This window comes from Amblyomma americanum, chromosome 1 (assembly GCF_052857255.1).
Source record: "Amblyomma americanum isolate KBUSLIRL-KWMA chromosome 1, ASM5285725v1, whole genome shotgun sequence".
Lineage (NCBI taxonomy): Eukaryota > Metazoa > Arthropoda > Arachnida > Ixodida > Ixodidae > Amblyomma > Amblyomma americanum.
This window is the reverse complement of record NC_135497.1, coordinates 445,288,387-445,307,854: the sequence shown is the minus strand read 5'-3', so window position 1 is coordinate 445,307,854 and position 19,468 is coordinate 445,288,387. Positions and strand designations below refer to the sequence as shown.

At 46.6% G+C, this 19,468-nt stretch overlaps 1 pseudogene; it reads right to left on the bottom strand.

Annotated features, from left to right (window-relative positions):
* Positions 1 to 214: 214 nt before the first annotated feature.
* On the bottom strand, positions 215 to 18,595 carry LOC144125612 (uncharacterized; annotated as a pseudogene).
* Between the last annotated feature and the right edge of the window lie 873 nt (positions 18,596 to 19,468).

Here is a 19,468-nt window from a genome sequence, read left to right as displayed (position 1 = left end):
CGACGAGAAGGGTCCCCATAAATTTAGCTCTTCTAAATGCTTAACCCCCAGGCTTAGCTCTGCTGTGAGGGCGTTGCTGGGGCAGGGATACTGAAGGCGAGGCTTGATGAGTTTAACGACAGCTTTTATTGCTGTAACCACATAAAAACACTGGGCTAGAGCGAGACAGCGCGCCTCGAAAAGGTTTCTACAAGTTTACGGCATGACGGAATGCTCACAACTGCTCCGTCGACCCACTGGCTCCAAGCGGAAATGGCGGGAACCAGGAGGGAGGCGATGCTGGAACCGTGTCGCCATCTGTAGTGCAGCTGGCGAAACAGAACTTGGCGCTTGAGAGGTGCTCACATCCGGCCCTACTTTTTTGATCAAAGTCCTTTTTGATGAGTGCAAAAGGCAAAGAAACTCTAGGCATGGGCAATAGGCAATGGCAACATGCTTGGCAGGTTCACAAAAGCGCTACATAAATTAAAGGCAAACACAGGCATGAACAACTCTTAAACAAAGCGAAAAAGGAACAAGCAGAGCACTTTCACATGTCCATTTTCTAGTTCTGGACATAGGTGGGCCATGTGCACTGCCTGACAGGACGCTGCAAGTGTTTGATCGCTTGACTGTGGCAATGCTCTTCCGCTGTTCCATAGCCGAGGTTGCAAACAGAGCTTGTCTTGAAGCGGCTGGTCGCTGACCATTGCAGCTTGGCAGCGGCAGTGTTCTATAAAGCGTCTCAACGGCCGTCTTTGTATTTGCGGCTTCCTTTGCTGTTGGCGGCTGCAGCTGACAAGACTTGAGTCAGCGAATCTCTTGGTCCTTCTCCTTCAGCTGGAAACTCAGGCGGCGATTATTCTCGCAGAGACGTTCAATCTGCTTACAAGGTTTCGGAAGCTCTGCACTGGAACTTCTGGGCTGACTGCTGGTCAGTTGGGACTTAGAAGAATGAAGCTTTTCTGATATGGCAATCTCTGATGATTGCCTCTGGGCGGCCTCGATTTTCTTCATTTTGTCTTCTTTTTCCTTCAGCTGCATTTCAAGTCTGACGCGCTTTTGCTTCAAGCCACCCTCTTCTCTCTTACGCTCTTGAACTGCTGCCTTGTCCTTGCCTGCTTGAGTGACCTTGTCACGCTGTCTTGACTTGCGAGTGTAGTCTTCCTCAAGGTTCTTTACCTTTGCCTTGAGACCCTCATTTTCCGCACAAAAATGTGCCACCTTCTGTAGAGATGTCGCTTCTTGGCAGACTTTCTCTCTGGACATCCGAGCGGAGTCATTCGAAGAACTTGTACTTTTTTGTGCAGCAGGGGCTTATTCTGGCAGGCTTTTGCACGAAGGTTTCCAAACTGGCTCCATTCCTAGGAGAGGCGTGTCCTGGAGAGCTAGTGAAGATGACAATTTAGTGCACTGAGCCAGGGAGGACTGACGAAGAATTAGTGCACATGAGACACGCGGATATGGCTTCTGCTGCGCCTTTATGACAGTACCAGAGGCAGGATGGTGAAGTTTGACTGGATTGGGAGGCTCGTACACCAGTCGTGTGTTGCTGGCTAGAAACCAATCTTCACCCAGTGTCACAGGTAAGACATTATTGCTGATGAGAGTGGCTTCCACTAGAGCTGTGATGGGGCCCACAGTAATCTTCAGGCAGACTGCCTTCGGGATACACACTTGATTCACCAACAACTGTTAAGGGCTCGTGTGTGTCCAAGGCATTAGTGGAAGATCTTTGATTGCAGACTTGGTAACTATAGTTATCTTGGACCCCGTATCCGAAAATGCATCGTAGAAGCCCAAGAGTGCGATGATAGCTGTGAAGAATGAACATTTCAGATGAGAGCCATAGATGTCTTCGGAAGGGATAGCGTGCAATGAAGGAGCTGCTGCATGAAGTGATGTGGCAGCTGTGGCTGGCTGTTGTGTGACAGTCATCTGTTTTGCTGAGCCAGGAGCCAGTTTTTTGCAATCCCTCTCGACTTACTTGCCGCGATGAGGCGGGTTGTTTCTGGCGACCATGAAGCGAGCTGCTGTGTTTGTTGACTTTCTTCAATACACATACGCGCATTTTGCTTGTGGCAGTTCTCGAACAATGGCAAAGTAGACAATACGTCAGACATGGTTGTCACGTGTATCTGCGTAATGTAAGGAACTTGGATTTGCAGTGACGACTTTGGAGAAAGTGGTACTCCAAATGGTGTGTGGGAGTATTGTGGCTCCGCTACAAGGCCAGGTGTTGTTACAAAAGGCTGCGGTTGCCGTGGCGGCGAGAAAAGTTCGTGCGCTGGCATGACTGCAGCGTTGCCAACGAGCGGCTGCGCGGGAAAGTGCAATGGCAGAGGAAGGACGCAGGGGCTGCATCTGGGGCTGCTTGAACCTTCGCAGTAGGAGGCGAGGCACATAACTGCACTCCACTCGAAGCGCGCATCAAATGTTGAGAAGTCAAACTGTTCGAAGCAACTGGCGCCGAGGCAGGTCTGGGTGCTTGCATAGGCAAGGCTGGGCAAGCGTCTTCCAGGCACGCTGTGAAGCGCTGAATTAATTCGTCTCTTGACCCGGTAGCATCGATTCCGCGGCGAATGAGCTCTCTCTGAATGAACTCAGAGCTGAAGCACGCGACGGTAGCGGCGCTGACTTCGGCCCAGTTGATTCCCGGCATGGCGCTCACTTGACGGGAGCAGTGAAGTAGACAAAGGCGGCGGCTAGACAGGCATGGCGGGAGCGGCGGCACGGCGTATTCGAACGGCGAGCCTAGGTTCTTCGGTCGACTGCGCCAAATGTGAGGGCATTGCTGGGGCGAGATGACTGGAGGCGAGGCTTGATGAGTTTAACGGCAGCTTTTATCGCTGTCACCACATTGTCAACACATAAAAACACTGGACTAGAGCGCGACAGCACGGCCCGAAAAGGTTTCTGCAAGTTGACGGCATGCCGGAAGGCTGACAACTGGATGGATGGATGGAAGTTAGCAGCATCCCCTTTGAAACGGGGCAGTGGTTGTTGCCACTATGCTCAGTTTTTTTTTCCTTTATTTTTGTATACTCTGCTGTAAGTTGTTAATACAATTCGCCATTTCCTTAAAAAAAAAACGTCTTCCTACACTTTAAAACTTATGTCACCTCTCTGCTTTTGTACCGCCAATCCTCCAATCGCGTTTTGCTAATTTCCACCGCGGATTTATTTACATGAACATTGTTATCTCTAAACCCTAAAGCCTCAGGAAGAGTGACTGTGCCTGCATCGACATCGGAATGGACACCATCGCATTTTAGGATGGTGTTCTATTGTTTCTACAGATTTACCACACACAGCACATGTGTCATCTTCTTCGTTAAATTTTTTTCTGTAGCTGCGCGTTCTAAGACACCCTGACCTAACTTCAAAGAGGAGGGCACTGCCTCTTGAGTTATCATAAAACGTTTCCTTCCTGATCTGCTTTTTCCAGCATCGATATATTTCTACACTATGCTTCTTTTCGATTGAATCTATCCAAATTTTACCTTCGACATTTTTAACCTGTCGTTTAATGCTCTTTCTTTCTCCTTCCTCGTCTATGGAAAACTTACTGGCCAGCTTTCTAGTTCGTAACCGCCACTGTGTGTCAACGCTCTTTCTGTACAGGTGTTTAAATACCTTAGCTGCCCACCGGTTATCATCCAATTTTCTCAGGCGTTCTTCGTATAGTACTTTACTCTGAGCTTGTCGTGCTTCGAACGTTGCCCAGCCCATATCCCCCTGTACTGCCTCGTTTGTGGTTTTTCCGTGGGTACCTAGTGCTAATCTTTCGACAGTTCTCTGATTTACTTCTAATCGCGACTGAACTTCAGCCCTTAAGCATAGAACCGCATTCTTTAAAGTAAGCCCCGGCACCATTATTCATTTCCAAATACCTCTGAGGACTTCATACCTCTTGTACCCCCACAATGCCCTATGTTTCATTATCCCGGAATCTCTTCGCCCTTTTGCTATGAGAGACTGTTCGTGCTTTTCCGTGTACATATGCCCATTGTTTACCAATACCCCGAGATATTTGTATTCGGCCACTCGGGGTATTTCGTGGCCTTGTATTGTAAGCTCCTGATCAGTTGTGCCGTTGAAAACCATCAAACCTGACTTAGTTGCGCTAAAACTGAAACCTAGACAGTCTCCTTCGTCTCCACAGCAACTCACCAAAGTTTGCAAATCTTCCTGGCTATCTGCTAACAGTACAATATCGTCCGCATACATTAAACCCGGTAGTCGTTGCTCAACAACGTTTCCGCCTAATGTGTGTGACAGATCATAACCTAGATTGCTTCCTTGTAGCCTTCTTTCCATACTTATCATATAAAGCATGAACAGCAGCGATGATAGAGGACAACCTTGCCTTAATCCTTTGTGTATCTGGACAGTTGTTGTACTCTTAATTCCTTCCCATGTTATTTCAACTTCATTTTATCGATATATTTCCTGTAGAAAATTACCTCATGACTGACACCTTCACCTTTTAATATGTTCCGCAGGAGTTCCCTGTTCACGTTGTCGTATGCACCGCTTATGTCCAAGAAGGCTAAATACAGAGGTCTGTTTTGCGCCTTAGCTATTTCTATGCACTGGGTAAGCACGAACAGGCTATCATCTAAGCGCCTACCACTCCTGAACCCGTTCTGAAGTTCTCCGAATATTCTATTACTTTCTACCCATGACTGCATTTTTATTTTCACCGCCTGTATCGCCAGCCTATATGTAACTGATGTTATCGTAATCGGTCGGAAGGATTTTATGTTCGTCTCATTGCCTTTTCCTTTATGAATCAAATTCATTTTACTCTGTTTCCAGCTGTGCGGAATTTGCTGATTCGTTATGACTGCCTCCAATACTTTTATCAGCGTTTCCTTGCCTCTTGGGCCAAGTTAATTAATTAGCTTGATTGGAATTTCGTTGATCCCTGCTGACATACATCTTGGAATATTTGCTTCCGCCTTTTTCCAGTTAAGATTCGTCAGTTCCACGCTGTTTTCTATTGTGCGTTCCTGTGTTGCTCCCTCATTTGGGGTGATTACTCTATCGTCTTTCTTAAATGACTCAGCTATAACTGATGAAATGTAGTTCACAGCGTCAGCTCCCTCTAAACATTTTCCCTCGGCATTGTGAATCTGTTTCCTCTTTCTGTGATTCGCTTTGCCCAGCCAGCTTATATGGTTCCAGAATTTTCTTGGCCCTCCTTTAGTTGTATCGCGAACTTCAGCCAGCCAGTGATCAGAGGACTGCTTTATTTTAGCCTGGACGAGGATCTGCACTTGCTGTTTCGTTTGTCGACAAGATACCCATTTTCAGCCTATTTCCTCTTCAGACAACTGCACTCTCTTTGCTTCTCTGTGTTCCCTTGATGCCAACCGTCGTTGTTCGATGGCCTCTCTAATTTCCTTATTCCACCAACTTCGTGGCTTCCTCTTTCCTCTCCAGCGGTTTACTCCTTTTACTTGTTTTATTTTGTACTAATGAGGACTTCTAACTTATTATAATCCCACTTTTCCATGGGATGTGTCTCTATTGCTTCCTCTATGCACGCCACTATTTGCGCTATTTGTTCGTCATTTAATTTTCCGCACTCTCTTTGACTCCCCTTCATTTCTCTTTTGCTCAGGGCTCCAAACTGTAGACTAATACGCTTATGATCACGTACCGAGGCTGTACTTCTCCTCTTCGTCTATTTCCATCATTGCGAGCTTGCTATACATCCCCTGCGAGGTTAAGCAGTAGTCAATGGTCGTTTGCCTGTTGCGGGATTCCCACGTGATTTGTCCGTCACACTTAGTTTCTCTATTTACAATAACTAGGTTGTGTCACTCACAGAAGTCTAGCCTCAACTTCCCGTTATAATCTGTGTATCTATCCAGATCCTCGATGCGGCCATTCATGTCCCCCAACAGAATAATATGGGCGCCTTCTCCAAACTGCTTTATATCGTAATTGAGACACTTAACTAGATCCGTGTTCTCTTGCCTGCATTTCTCCCCTGTCTCTAAATAAACTACTCCTAGCCATGTCCTTTTACCGGCAATTGTGCCCGATACCCAGACATGTTCTTTGCAAGTTGACTTTATTCTTTGCCAATTTGTTCTTTGATGTATCAGCATACCTACTCCTCCTTCCTTCCTCTCCGTTGTTGTTCTGTTGCTCCCTTCCCAGACGTAGGCATCAATAAATGGTGGGTCTTCTAGATCCCTGAGATGAAGGAAGGAAGGAAGGCCTCAGACGTTGCTGGCACATACCCACTACGGGGGAGTGGCCAAGACACAGGCGGTAAATTACTGGAAACCGGAAAGTTTTGACGGAAAAAGGAATGGTAATAGTATGTAGTCTGAGAGATTGGAAGAGGGAAGGAACGGGGTTCAGTTAACTTGGAGACCAAAGACGGGACAATTGCTTAATGTGCATAATAATACACAATGCCTGTAATGTTGCAATGTCTTACTGTCTGAGAGCGGGAAAAAGAAATTAGAATGGGAGTCGCTGCGTTTCTTGAAGAAAATTTTGCACAGCAGAGCGCACACTCCTGTCGCTTCGTCCAAGCAAAGAAGCGCCATTGGAAAGAATAACCGCGGAAGACACAGGCAAGCCCAGTTGATGAAATGGAATTTGCAAAAGACGCTTCCTCAAATGAGAAAAGCGGCGGCAGAACTGCAGGAAGTGATCTATTGTCTCAGGTTCGGCACAAAAAGGGCACAGTGGGGAAGCTGCCAGGCCAGATCTGTGAAGGTAGAAATTTAGAAGGGGAACCCGGCAACGCAAGTCTGCGTGAGTGCCAATCTTTGCTACTCCAAGGATGCAGAAGATGCTGATATTCTGGAGATGATGTAAGAGCCGAGGCAGCAAATTCCTGAAATATTGTGTATCTGCGAAACCTCACCGCAGCTGTATATGCACACGATGGCAGGACAGCAACAATTGGGCCGCTGAGAGGGGCTCTTGCTAAGGAATCTGCAACCTCATTTAAGAGAAAGCCCATGTGACCGGGTACCCAAAGCAACCTTACCGAATTTAGATGGAGTGGAATCAGGAACTTAAAGAGGCGTAATGGCCGAGAGTCAGTGGGTGAGGATAAGGAACAGCAAATGGACAGAGAGTCTGTCATAACCACGACCTGGGAAACGGTAGATTCTAATTTTCGTAAGGCTAAGATTACTGCTAATAATTCAGCCATAAAAATTGGAATGAAGTCAGGAAGACGAAGAGAAAAAGACCAATCCAGTGAAGGCGAAAAAATTCCCACGCCTGCCTTTTCGCGATCCTGCGAGGCATCGGTAGCAATAAGAACATGAGAGAGAAAGGACCTTAGGTGGTCCTGCAATAGACCCTGAAGAAGCGGGAAGGGCTGCAGCTTTGCATTCGATGGGAAAATGTCATCGAATTCAATCTGGACAGATGAGGAGTTGTTATATATTTGGCGGACATCTGTGTAATGAATATTTATGCAATCAAGGAGGGACCGCACGTAACATATCTGCGGGGTATGAAATCGAGACCAGGCAGCACTAAAAAGGCGGAAGGTTGACTAAGAAATATTATACTGGAAGGGTTAAGAGGTGAGTCGCACAATTTTAAAAATGTTTGAACTGTTAAAAGGCGAAACCTAGCTGATAACGAAGGCATTCGCGCCTCAAGGTGCAGAACCGCATTGGCGACATATTTTGGAAGCCCCAGACAAAGGCGCAACGCCTCACGCTCCAAAAGCACAAGAGGGCGAAGTATATAGGCAGGAGCTCCTGAGAATAAAACACACCCGAACTCCAAAATTGTGCGGACGTACATTTTATAAACCATCAGAAGCGTATGCCTTCTCATGCCTGACCTAGCACTACAAAGACTGCGCAGGATGCCAATGTCCCGAACTCCTTTTGCAGAAACTTGCTCAATGTGTGGCCGCCAGGAGAGAGTAGAGTCGTATATTACACCGAGATACTTCACCGTCTGAACTTGAGGTATTATGTTATTTCTATAGACCAGGCAGATATTTACTGGAACAGAAACTGGAAATACTAACAATGCGCATTTCTTCACATTAAGGGACAGATGAATTCTTCCTAGCCAGTTGTCAAGAACATTGAGGTAATTTTGCAGGGTTTGATAAAGAGTGTGAATGTCACCTGCTGATGCAAAAAATGCAATATCGCCGGCGTACACATAAGTTTTCACATTTTGAATGCATGAAATTGAGCTTAGAAAAATGTTAAAAAGAACAATTGAGAGAACTGATCCTTGCGGAACACCTCTTGTCTGTGGAAATCTCCTTGAGGAAATACCATTTTGGCAGCAGTAAAATTCTCTATTTTCCAAATAAACAGAAATCCAGGCTACAAAATAGCTTGGGAAGTTGAGTTCCTGTAATCTTAGTGATAGAGTCGAGTGCTCCACGCTGTCGTATGCTTTACTGACATCCAAGGTGACAAGCGCAGCAAACTTTTTTCTATTGCGAGCTAATTTAATACGACTCTCAAGGTCAGTATGAGCACACCAAATTGAACAACCCGGCCTGAAACCAATTTGGCATGGATTCAATACAGCATTTTCTGAAATTAATGGCATGACACGGCTGAGAAGGACCCTTTCCACCAATTTCACAAGGTTCGATGTTATCGAAATAGGGCGTATATTGTCTAAAGTTAAGCCATCCCCTTGCTTTTTAAGCAATGGAACTATTTCAGCAAGACGCCACTCATGCGGTATATCCAAGGACCTTTAATAGAATGGTTAATTAGAGCCTACAGGTCTGCAGGAGATTCATTGAACAATATTTTGGTCATAGATGAAGTGACCTTATCGGGGCCAGGAGCCGCTGGGGATAAGCGCAGAACAATTTGCGACAGCTCAGGCATAGAGACCTCAGTGAAATCACTTGAGGTGCATGTGAATATAGTAGGAGAAGGTAAAGAAGATGTAAAGCGAAGCTCTAGCCCACACGCAATATCCTCTAAGGCCTTTGCGATGTCAGCAGGGGACTGAACAAAGGATTCAATGTTGGCAGCCGGAGGAATCACCTTGTTGCGCCTCATGAAATTAAACAAAGCTCGTTTATTTCCTGAATGGGAAAGGAAATCATAATGATTTGTATTATACTCCTCCTTTGCACGGGCGACAGTGCGCTTAAATGATGCTGCAACATACTTATAATCCAGCCAATTTTTTGGGCATTGATTGATGAGAAGTTTCTTCCAAGCTGCTTTCCGTCGTCTATATGCACGCGTGCACTCAGCATTCCACCAATTGTTCGCGATTGCACCCTTTGTTCTCTTAAGCAAAAATTCAGACTTTTGCCTTGCATGGTCCAGTACTGAACATAGATGTGCAGCCTTGCTTTCGGCACTTCTCTGAGCGCGAGTGTCTGAAGTGATTTGGAGGGCTGATTTTAGCGTGTCTTTAGAGCATTTGTAATTTATGAACGTGCGCTGATGTCGCTCAGGAAGAGTTAATTTACACGCAAACTTGAAACTAATCGGTAGATGATCACTGTTTGTTGCACAGTCAACAGGCGCCCAAGACATAACAGAGACTCCTGGGGAGGAAAAAGTTAATCCAAGGCAGAGCGGCATTGACTGCGAACAAACGTAGGCAATCCGGAATTGTTGCAGATCAAGTTGTTGCCAGAAGCCCAATCAAATAGTCTAGAACCAAAGCAGTCTGTTTTAAACCCCCAAGTCACATGGTGCGAATTGAAGTCGCCAAGTAATAGAACCTGAGATCGGCTACTAGACATGAGTGAGTCAAGGGGCCGAGTGTCACGCACACCAGACGGGAAATATGCATTAGCTACCGTAAAGGGCTGTTGACCTGGAACACTGAGGTCCACCGCAAGGATTTCATATTCATTGTCCGCATATTGAAAAGAAATGCATGCCCTGCGGCAAAACTTTGTAGATATGAGCACTAACAACCCTCCCCCTCGTGATGACCGGTCAAGCCGGAACGGATGGTAGTCCTTGAGATGATAATTGAAATTTGAAGTTAGCCATGTTTCCTCTAAAGCAACTAAATCTGGTAGAAGCTGATTGCATAGGCAATTTAAATCTGTTGAAGCGGAGAATATAGATCGACATTTCCACTGGAGTACACTTAAGAACCCTATCTTGGCGGAAGTGCCGCAGTCGCGACTGCCTTTTCTAGAATCCTGGTCTTAGCGTTTTGACTTGCGTTACTTTTCTTTGTCTTTGACTGGGGGCAAGATGGACCTGCAATATTCAGAGGAGACCCACTTCGTTTCTGGGCGCGGAGATCAGACTCCATATCCATACAATCCATAGAAGATGCGTCCATAACGCTATGCGAAGGAGAGGCCTGAGAGGTGTTTTGTTGCTCACATTGTTTTTGGCCCTGTGGAGCGGAATCGATTACTACAGAAGGAGGGGTAGCTTCCGAAGCCAAAGAAGACAAGAGCGGAGCGGTGGACGCCTGCAGAAGATTGGTCATCTGAGCAGCTATGACCTGCGAAATGCACGTGGACACGGTTTCCATAATGCGGCCCATTGCATTTGCCACAGCTTTCTCAACTGCCGCTGTAATAGCCTGGGACCAACTAGAATCCATTATGGGTGGACATTTGGCGGCCACACTAGAGTAGGCTGAGGCTCTCTCCTTGACTGCGGCAAAAGCCTCTCTCCGCGTGCATCTGCGCTTGTCTATAAGCTCGAGCACCTGAACTTCTTGTGCTCGTGCAGGACAGTCAGGCGAATCAGCAGGGTGGGCACCGCTACATAAACAACATTTCTCGTGCTGTTCAGGACATTCCTCTCTGCAATGACGTTCCCCACAGGCACAGCAGCGTAAGGCCGATTTGCAGATTTTGCCGCTGTGGCCAAATCGCCAGCAGATTTGACACTGAAGGGGCCGAGAGTTAAAGGCATCTACTCGAAAAACCAATGGCCACACCTTAATCTCTGACGGGCAAAATATTCCTGCAAATGTGGCAATGACGGACTCCGTAGGAATTTTTTCTCCGTCAACCATCCTGCTGAATCGATGCACAGCAATCACTCCCGCAGGCGAGAGGTTCTCAAGCGTTTCCGCAGGGCTCAATCGAGAGTCGACCCCTCAGACCAAGCCCTTGGAACATGCTAGATGAGGCGGAATGAATGCGCTCACCGGGTGGTTGGCGAATGACGTACACTTCAGCAGGTCTTCAAAACAGGCTTTATCCGGCGACCTGCACAAAATACCACCCCTGCCGAACTGCCGGACGTCGGTAATGTGCATGAAATGCTGCGATGTGGACCTGAGAGCCGCCTGCACGGCCTCCGGGTTGTTCAGTCGGATAGCGCCTCCATCGGAAGGCACTAATGCGACTGGAATGCTTGAAACACCGCTGTGGAAAAAGAGGTCAATTGGGAGCTGGTCTTTAGGAAGAGATGCCGACCAAGGGGAAAACCCCTGGCCAGGAGAAGAAGTAGACATTATGCTCTCGTCTCGCACCCAATCACCCCAGAACAGGAGCAAACAGGCACAGACAAAGAGGAGAAATTTAGCAAGCTAGAGCAACACCGCCAGGTACTTAGCCACTGCCCCGCAGCCTGGGTAGCTGAGCCACGTCAACAGAACTGCGACCAGCGATCGAAGAGGCTGGGCACAGAGAGACAGCCCTGAGATGTTGTTGTTGTTGTTAGCCTATCAAAAGATGGCACATACCCACACTGGGGGATCGGCCAAGAATCGGGTGGCTATTCACCTGGACGCAGTTAACAAAAAGGAAAAGCACGTGGGAGCATAACACCGGTGAATTTTTCGTCATGAACAGAAAAGGGATGAGTGTTTTGATTTTAAAATTTTAAGAATAATAATAAAGAGAGTGATTAAATATTATTGATTTAGTCAAAATGTAATAATTGATAGAAAAGAAAAGGTTGAAACACTTAGTAAGGCAGTCGGTGAGATTCTATCAGGAAATTTTGAACAGCGGTGCAAACAGATCTGTGGCTGAACCCAAATGTGGTGGCGCCAAATGATAGCAAGAGCGGGCTGCTCAAACTAAGGCCAAGATGCTGCAAGGGCTCCTCCAGCAACCTTTTTCTCACTGAGTTGAATCGGCGACAATACAGCCAAAAATGTTCAATAGATTCTGGCTCACGACAAAATGCACAAAGGGGAGAGAGCGCCAAACCCGACTTGTGTAAATAGAAATTTAGAGGGGGGATGCGGCAGCGTAGCCTCGTCAGTGATACTTCAAGCTGCCGAGAGCAACAAATTTTCCTGTTCCAATAATATTTAAGGTGCTCATAATCCGCCGATGTTAAAAGTGATGTGTCTTGCGTGCTTATAAACGAACGTCGCCGAAATCTAGATGCTGTAATGAAGGCTGTAGCCGGGATGATTGGCAACACGGGGCCGCTGAGGGAAGCCTTTGCGAGATTATCAGCAATCTCATTTACTGTCACAATGCTGTGGCCGGGAACCCATACTAAATGAAAAGGCTCAAATGCGGAGGAAGTAGGGATAAGAAAGTTGATAAAATGGGACCGTCAACCTGTACGTATACACCTACTTCTTCGTCCTTCAACTGCTGTTCTATCTCTAACCACTTCGCTCTCTTTCTACCACCTTGCATGTTTATGTACCTGATCCTAGTGTTAAATTTCTTTTTTTGTAGTTTTCTTCCTGGACCCCCTAGTGGCCATTTTTTGGCGTCAGCCTTCATTGCTACACTTTCTACTTTGCTTCTACCTACCCCTATGCCTTGAGCCGCAGTGGACCCCCTAAAAAAGCTACTGCCCGGCCTGCCAGGCGCCACCCGATCTCGGCTCCTAGCCTTCTATTAAAGTGGATGTCATCTCGTGTAAAGCCTCCGCCAAAGCCTGCTCTATGCACTTCCCTGTTTATGTCTGCCACTTCAAAGCCTTTCTCCTGGCTTAACTTCCATATCTCCCGATTAACCGCCACAACGTCCTTGGCAATTTCTCCGTTCCGTCCTTGCACTCCCGGCATTGTGCACACCACGATCTGGACTTGCTGTGCTATCGCCCTTAAATCGGCAACTCCTTCCGCTAATCTTTCCGCTACTTTTGCGGCTTCACCCTTCAAGACATCATTTAGTCCCGCCGCTATCACTACCAAATTGCGCTCTTCAACATTCAAGCGGGAACGACGGGAACCACGAAGGAGGCGATGCTGGAACGGTGTCGCCATCTGTAGTGAAGCTAGGGAAACGGATAACTAGCGTTTGCGGGTCGGTAGGCTGGAAACGCTGAGTGGTAAAAAAAAAAGTGATGTCCCGCCTGCAAGATTATGGTCACGTGACTTTTAATGACGTCATTTCCGGTTGGGGATTGATACATTTTCTCTAGGTTTTTCTCAGAATTCCCCACGTTTTTGACAGCACGATCGGGATTAAAAAAGCGCATCTGATGCGCTGCGCTTTCACACTGCATGCGCACTTCTGTCCATAATGGCGTCAGTGTTTCCAAACCAGAATGAACGTCAACCTGAGCACGGTGACCATGATTTGCATCATGACGATCATGATCGACGTTGCGGCGTCATCGTCAGTCTTCACTCAGCAGAAGAATATGCTGCAGCATATGAGGATTGTCCACAAGTTGGAGGCAAAAGGAGCATTTCGTCGCAGCGACCAATGCAGCAGCCAGCTATCAACGCTCGAAAATTTGGTTCATCACTGCAACGTGGTGCCCAAATTCCCAGCCGAAAATCTGCAACTGTCCTTTGGGAACGACAAAGGTAATGAGACATGTATGCAACGCGACGTCCATGAATTTGCCTGCAATGCCTCTTTGGCCCTTTTTTTGTTTTGTTTTAATGTTCTGTGCAAGTTTGTGCGAATGCATATACAGTATTGTGCGTTTTTATCGTGAAGACTTTCAAAAATTTCCCGACCTCAGCCGCTGGCTCATTTGCGGTGAAACTGCACACAAAGCTAGCGAGCGCTTCCCTCACACAGTCTACAGACGACCGAAAAGCATTCTAATACACTTAAGAACAAATAACTGGCCAGTTTTGGGGTGTCGACCCTGTGAAAAAAGTAGATGCCAGGTCTGCAAACACATGCAAACATCAAGCTGTGCACAGCTTGAGGCTTCAAATGAAAAATTAATGGAAAATTTGATTGTGATTCCTGCAACGTAATATACCTCCTAGAATGCAGTGTGTGCCGTATGCAGTACATTGGGCAGACCGTTAACCCTCTACGAATTCGCTTTAATAACCACCGCGCGCATATGTTATCCCTACCCAACCTTCCCTTGTCAAAACACAATAATGAGAAAAACCACCCATTTGATGCAATTAAGTTAATAGTCCTACAGGGTGGGTTCCACAACAACCGAGAAAGAGAGCAGCGCGAGTCGTACTTTATTTACAAATTTGAGACAATTCCTCACGGCATTAATGAAAGTCCGGGTGTATTGACCTTAGGAGGGCCGACTTGACCAACCTCGGTCGTTTCTCGCCAGCGGAATCTTTGTGTCCTTTTCCTTTCTCTTTCTCTTTTTTTTCTGCCCGCTCCCAGCGGCTGCTTGCTAGACAGGGAAGCGGGAGGGGAGAAAAGGCACCCCTCAAGGCGCAGCGGCGGCGACTACAGAAACAGATGGTGGCGGGTTCGCGGAACAGATAAGAATTATAGATGCATGTACTCGGGTGCCGCTGGCCAAAACGAGTAAACAAATAAACAGAATCAAACGCAGACAGGGCAGGGGACTTCCCTGGAGCCGCTTCGATCGGCACACATAGTCAAGGTGGAAAGCGGCGCAGTTAGCTTTACTAGAGACATGTGCACTGCGCATGAAAACACAAACACACAAAAGAAAAAAGCGGCAAAACATCCGAGTTCGGGAAAGTATCGGGGGGGGAAGGGAAATATGAATGACGGAAGCATTTAGTCAAGGGTTCTTCAATTGCACCCCGCTCGGCAAGGTGGTTGAACTGGGAAGATAGGGGGGGGGGGGGGTTAAAGAGCTTTGAGTAAGCGGATGGGCGGTGAAGCTTGAAAAAGATTCCGCTGGCGAGAAACGACCGAGGTTGGTCAAGTCGGCCCTCCTAAGGTCAATACACCCGGACTTTCATTAATGCCGTGAGGAATTGTCTCAAATTTGTAAATAAAGTACGACTCGCGTTGCTCTCTTTCTCGGGTGTTGTGGAACCCACCCTGTAGGACTGTTAACTTAATTGCATCAAATGGGTGGTTTTTCTCATTATTGTGTTTTGACAAGGGAAGGTTGGGTAGGGATAAGATATGCGCGCGGTGGTTATTAAAGCGAATTCGTAGAGGGTTAACGGTCTGCGCAATGTACTGCATACGGCACACACTGCATTCTAGGAGGTGTATTATGTTGCACGAATCACAATCAAAGTTGCCATTAATTTTTCATTTGAAGCCTGAAGCTGTGCACAGCTTGATGTTTGCATGCACTTGCAGACCTGACATCTACTTTTTTCACAGGGTCGACACCCCAAAACTGGCCAGTTATTTGTTTTTGAGTGTATTAGAATGCTTAGAAAGTTTTTCGGTCGTCTGTAGACTGCGTGAGGGGAGCAGTGAAAATTTTGGCGAGGCGCTCGCTTTGTTCGAGAATGTTGAAATGTATTCTGAGGATTTTGTTACGTTAGTCAGGTTACTGGTGAAGGCAAGTACGAGATTTTCCCGGTGATCTGTTTGCTCGTTGTATCGACGTCCCTCCAGTATTTGCTCTGGGTTGAGTTTAGATGCATGCCTTTTCAAAGGAATCGTCGACAATGGCGGGGGTATCGTTGCTTAATGAGGACTTCTCGCATGCGTTTGGAATTTTTTACGAAGTCTTCATCATGAGAACATATTCTTTTAAATCGATGTGCCTGAGAGTTTGGGTTGCTTGTTTTAGAGTGACGCCGATGGCAGCTTTGGAAGTATAGGCATTGTTGACGGTCCGTCGGTTTTCTATGTAGAGCAGTGGTAATTAGGTGAGCCTTCGTTTACCGAAATCTCAACATCTAGGAAGCTAATTGTAGTGTGGGAGTACGTGTAAGTGAAAGATATGTTGGGGTGGACGAGGTTGAAGCTTTCAATAAAATGTATGAGTTCTTGCTCTGTGTCAGTCCAAATTAAAGAGATGTCATCCAAGTAGCGTTTGTATAAGGGGGCCTTAATGGGGAAATCTTTCAAAAATTTAGATTCAATACTATGCATGAAGTTGTTGGCGTAGGTGGGGGCCATCCTTGTACCAATGGCTGTGCCGTAAATAGTGTTCATTGTTGAATTCGAAGTTGTGATATTCGAGTACGATTTTCGCCAATATTTCTAAAACACGTGGAGCAGGGGAGCATAAAATCACTGATCGAAGCATATGAACAAAACAGAAAGGAGGAATCCCCTGCTCCACGTGTTTCAGAGGTATTCCTCACATCAACATCTTGCAAGAAGCTGCAGGGAACAGAAAAGTCGATTAGACGGTAGCCAGTCGTACTTGAGCCGTCTACATCGTAGGATTCACCACCGAGAGGATCAGGTTTCGTGAAGTTTGCGCGCGTCATCCTGCCGGTTTATCACTGTCCTTCTTGCTAGGGAAGCGATTATTTTTAATGTTCTCTTTATGCTCCCTTTGCCATCTGCCATTTTCGATCGTGCCATCTTCTGGGCAAGTACTATATTTGAGATTCGAAACAGAACCCGAAGCGATCACGACCGTAGTTATGCACGCACGCACGCACGCACGCACGCACGCACGCACGCACGCACGCACGCACGCACACACACACACACACACACACACACACACACACACACACACACACACACACACACACACACACACACACACACACACACACACACACACACACACACACACACACACACACACACACACACACACACACACACACACACACACACACACACACACACACACACACACACGCACACACACACACACACACACACGCACGCACAAAAAGACGAAACACGCTACAAGAGCACCGCTATCGGCATATCGGCTACAAAAGTAAATATTTACAACAATATGTTATCTGTTAGTATGCACCATTTACTTGCCATACACACACACAAGAAGAAAACCACGCCATAATGAAGAAAACCGCCAAGGAAAACGATAAACAAACCGGCCTCTGAACTCCATTCGTCATTTTTAAACGCCAGGGCGCGCTGCACGCTCCGGCGCGACATTTCAACCGCTTTGAGCGGCAGCTCGAGGCCGCGCTTCCGCAAGATTGTTCCGCATAGCGCAGTAGATTTTTCTGTGCCAAAATTGCAAATTAGATTTTTTAGGGGGGTTACCATACCGTACTCCCTTAAAAGCAGACTGATATCATTGCCTTTAATATCTTTGTTATTACTTTCTTAATCGGGCGCACACATCCACAAACGATAACACGAAGGGATCGCATTCCAGGATTCCACCACCCAATTGCATGCTTCAGCGTTAAAGTGGGTAACTAGGGCCACCTAGCAAACACGCGTGCAGATATTGAGCCAGGTGATGGCAACAGAAGCATATAGCGCAAGTATCGCGAACATTCGGGATATAGTTGAATTGGGCGTTTGAATGCTGTATATTCTGCAAGGTACAAAGTTCCTCTTTTTGGTATGTACGGTGTATACATGAAATTATGCTACACATAATCCTTTATGTTTTTCAAATATTTTTCAAGCATTGTTCATTCGCCACTGACATTGAGAGTGCCTTCAGTTTTAACACCTTTCTAAACAATATTTTCTAACGTATATTTTTATGCAATTTACATAGTTCTATGATTGGAAAGGACAGGATGAAGCGAGCCAGCTGTGCAAGTTCGTAATATCCACAGGTGAAAAAAGGCTCGCCAACGGATGTGAGAGGGCCTACTACACTTGCCATAGGTCAGGAGTGGCACGACCAGGCCGAGGCAACAAAACTGGTGCGATGAAAAGTCACGGAAGCTGCAAGTGCGGCAAGACATGCCTTTCTTTTATGATCGTTACAAGAGACGAGGGTACTGTCAAGGTCTCGTACCAAAGGACGCATTATGGACATGATGCAGATGTTGAACACCTGAGTATGACTGACCAGGAAAAAGCAAGCATTGCGGATGACCTTTCGAAAGGAGTGCCCATGAGGACAATATTGAAGAAAACAAGGGAATCAGTGACAAGCAAGCTAATTCCTCTGCATTTGGCAAATCGCATGGACTTGCACAACTTCAAGCGGCAATATAACCTCACAGTTCCTGAAAGATGTCACGATAATGATGCTGTGAGCGTAAGCATATGGGTGCAAGGCATGAGAAACAAGGGGCAACCTGTTGTTCGCTTGTACAAAGAGCAGGGAGTTGTTGACCCAACGAATACCTTTAGTACAAAAGACATTGCTCTTGCCTTAATGACGGAGCCACATGAAGAGCTGCTGTAAGTTTTGGGTACAGGAACAGTCTGTGTTGATTCCACACATGGAACAACAGGGTACCAATTTGAACTGGTGACTGTTCTGGTGCTGGATGAATGTGGAGCAGGATTGCCTATGGCTTACTTCATCTGCAGCACGATCAATGAGAAAACCCTGGCAGCATTCTTTGAATCCTTGAAGTCCTCCACAGGAGCCCTCTCAGCTAGAACTTTCATGACAGATGATGCATCCGAATACTTCAAGGCCTGGTCAACAGTCATGGGCCCACCTTAATATCGACTACTCTGCACATGGCATGTGGATAAAAATTGGAAGCGAAGGATTACTGAGAAGATAAAAGGAAAAGAACTCGCAATACATGTATACCATGCTGTTCGTGCACTGCTAGAGTGCCCCAAAAAGGATGAGGTGGCTGAGCTTCTCGAGTCATTTCTGGCCAACAAAGTCCCCAGGCTTCAGGAATTTCTTCACTACTTTAGAGGCAACTATGCTCACCGCCTAGAGATGTGGGCCTACAGTTTTCGAACTGGGCTTGGCATCAACACAAACATGTATCTTGAAAGGATGCACAGGACTTTAAAGCATAGTTTCCTGGAAGGTAAGAAGAATAATCGTGTTGACAGGCTCATCACTGCACTGGTGGACACGACATACGAGTCTTTGATGAAGAGGGTAGAACACATTGTGAAAGGAAAGAGAACGAGCAAGATAAGCCGCATCGAGAAAAACCACAGATCTGCTGTGGCAATTACTATTCCTGCCAAGGGGAACGAATATGGAGCATGGACTGTGCAATCCAAGTCCACAAGAGGCCTCACATACAGGATCTCAAAAGAGAAAGTTAGTGCCTGCTGCCCTCTGAAGTGCAGCGAGTGCATGGTGTGTGTGCATAGCTATTCATGTGATTGTGAGGAGCACCGAATGTGCTTGACGATCTGCAAACACATTCACTGTGTGGTCATCGCTGGCACACCTGAAGGAAGAGATCAGAAGATTCTGAAAGCTACTGAAGCAGTGTCATCAAATTCAAAGACAAGCGAGGCCTTTCACATCTTAGAAAGTGTTCAAACAGCACAAGCCTCCACAAGCATGATAAACTCTGACGTGATATTGGCCAAGATGGAAGTGCTCAA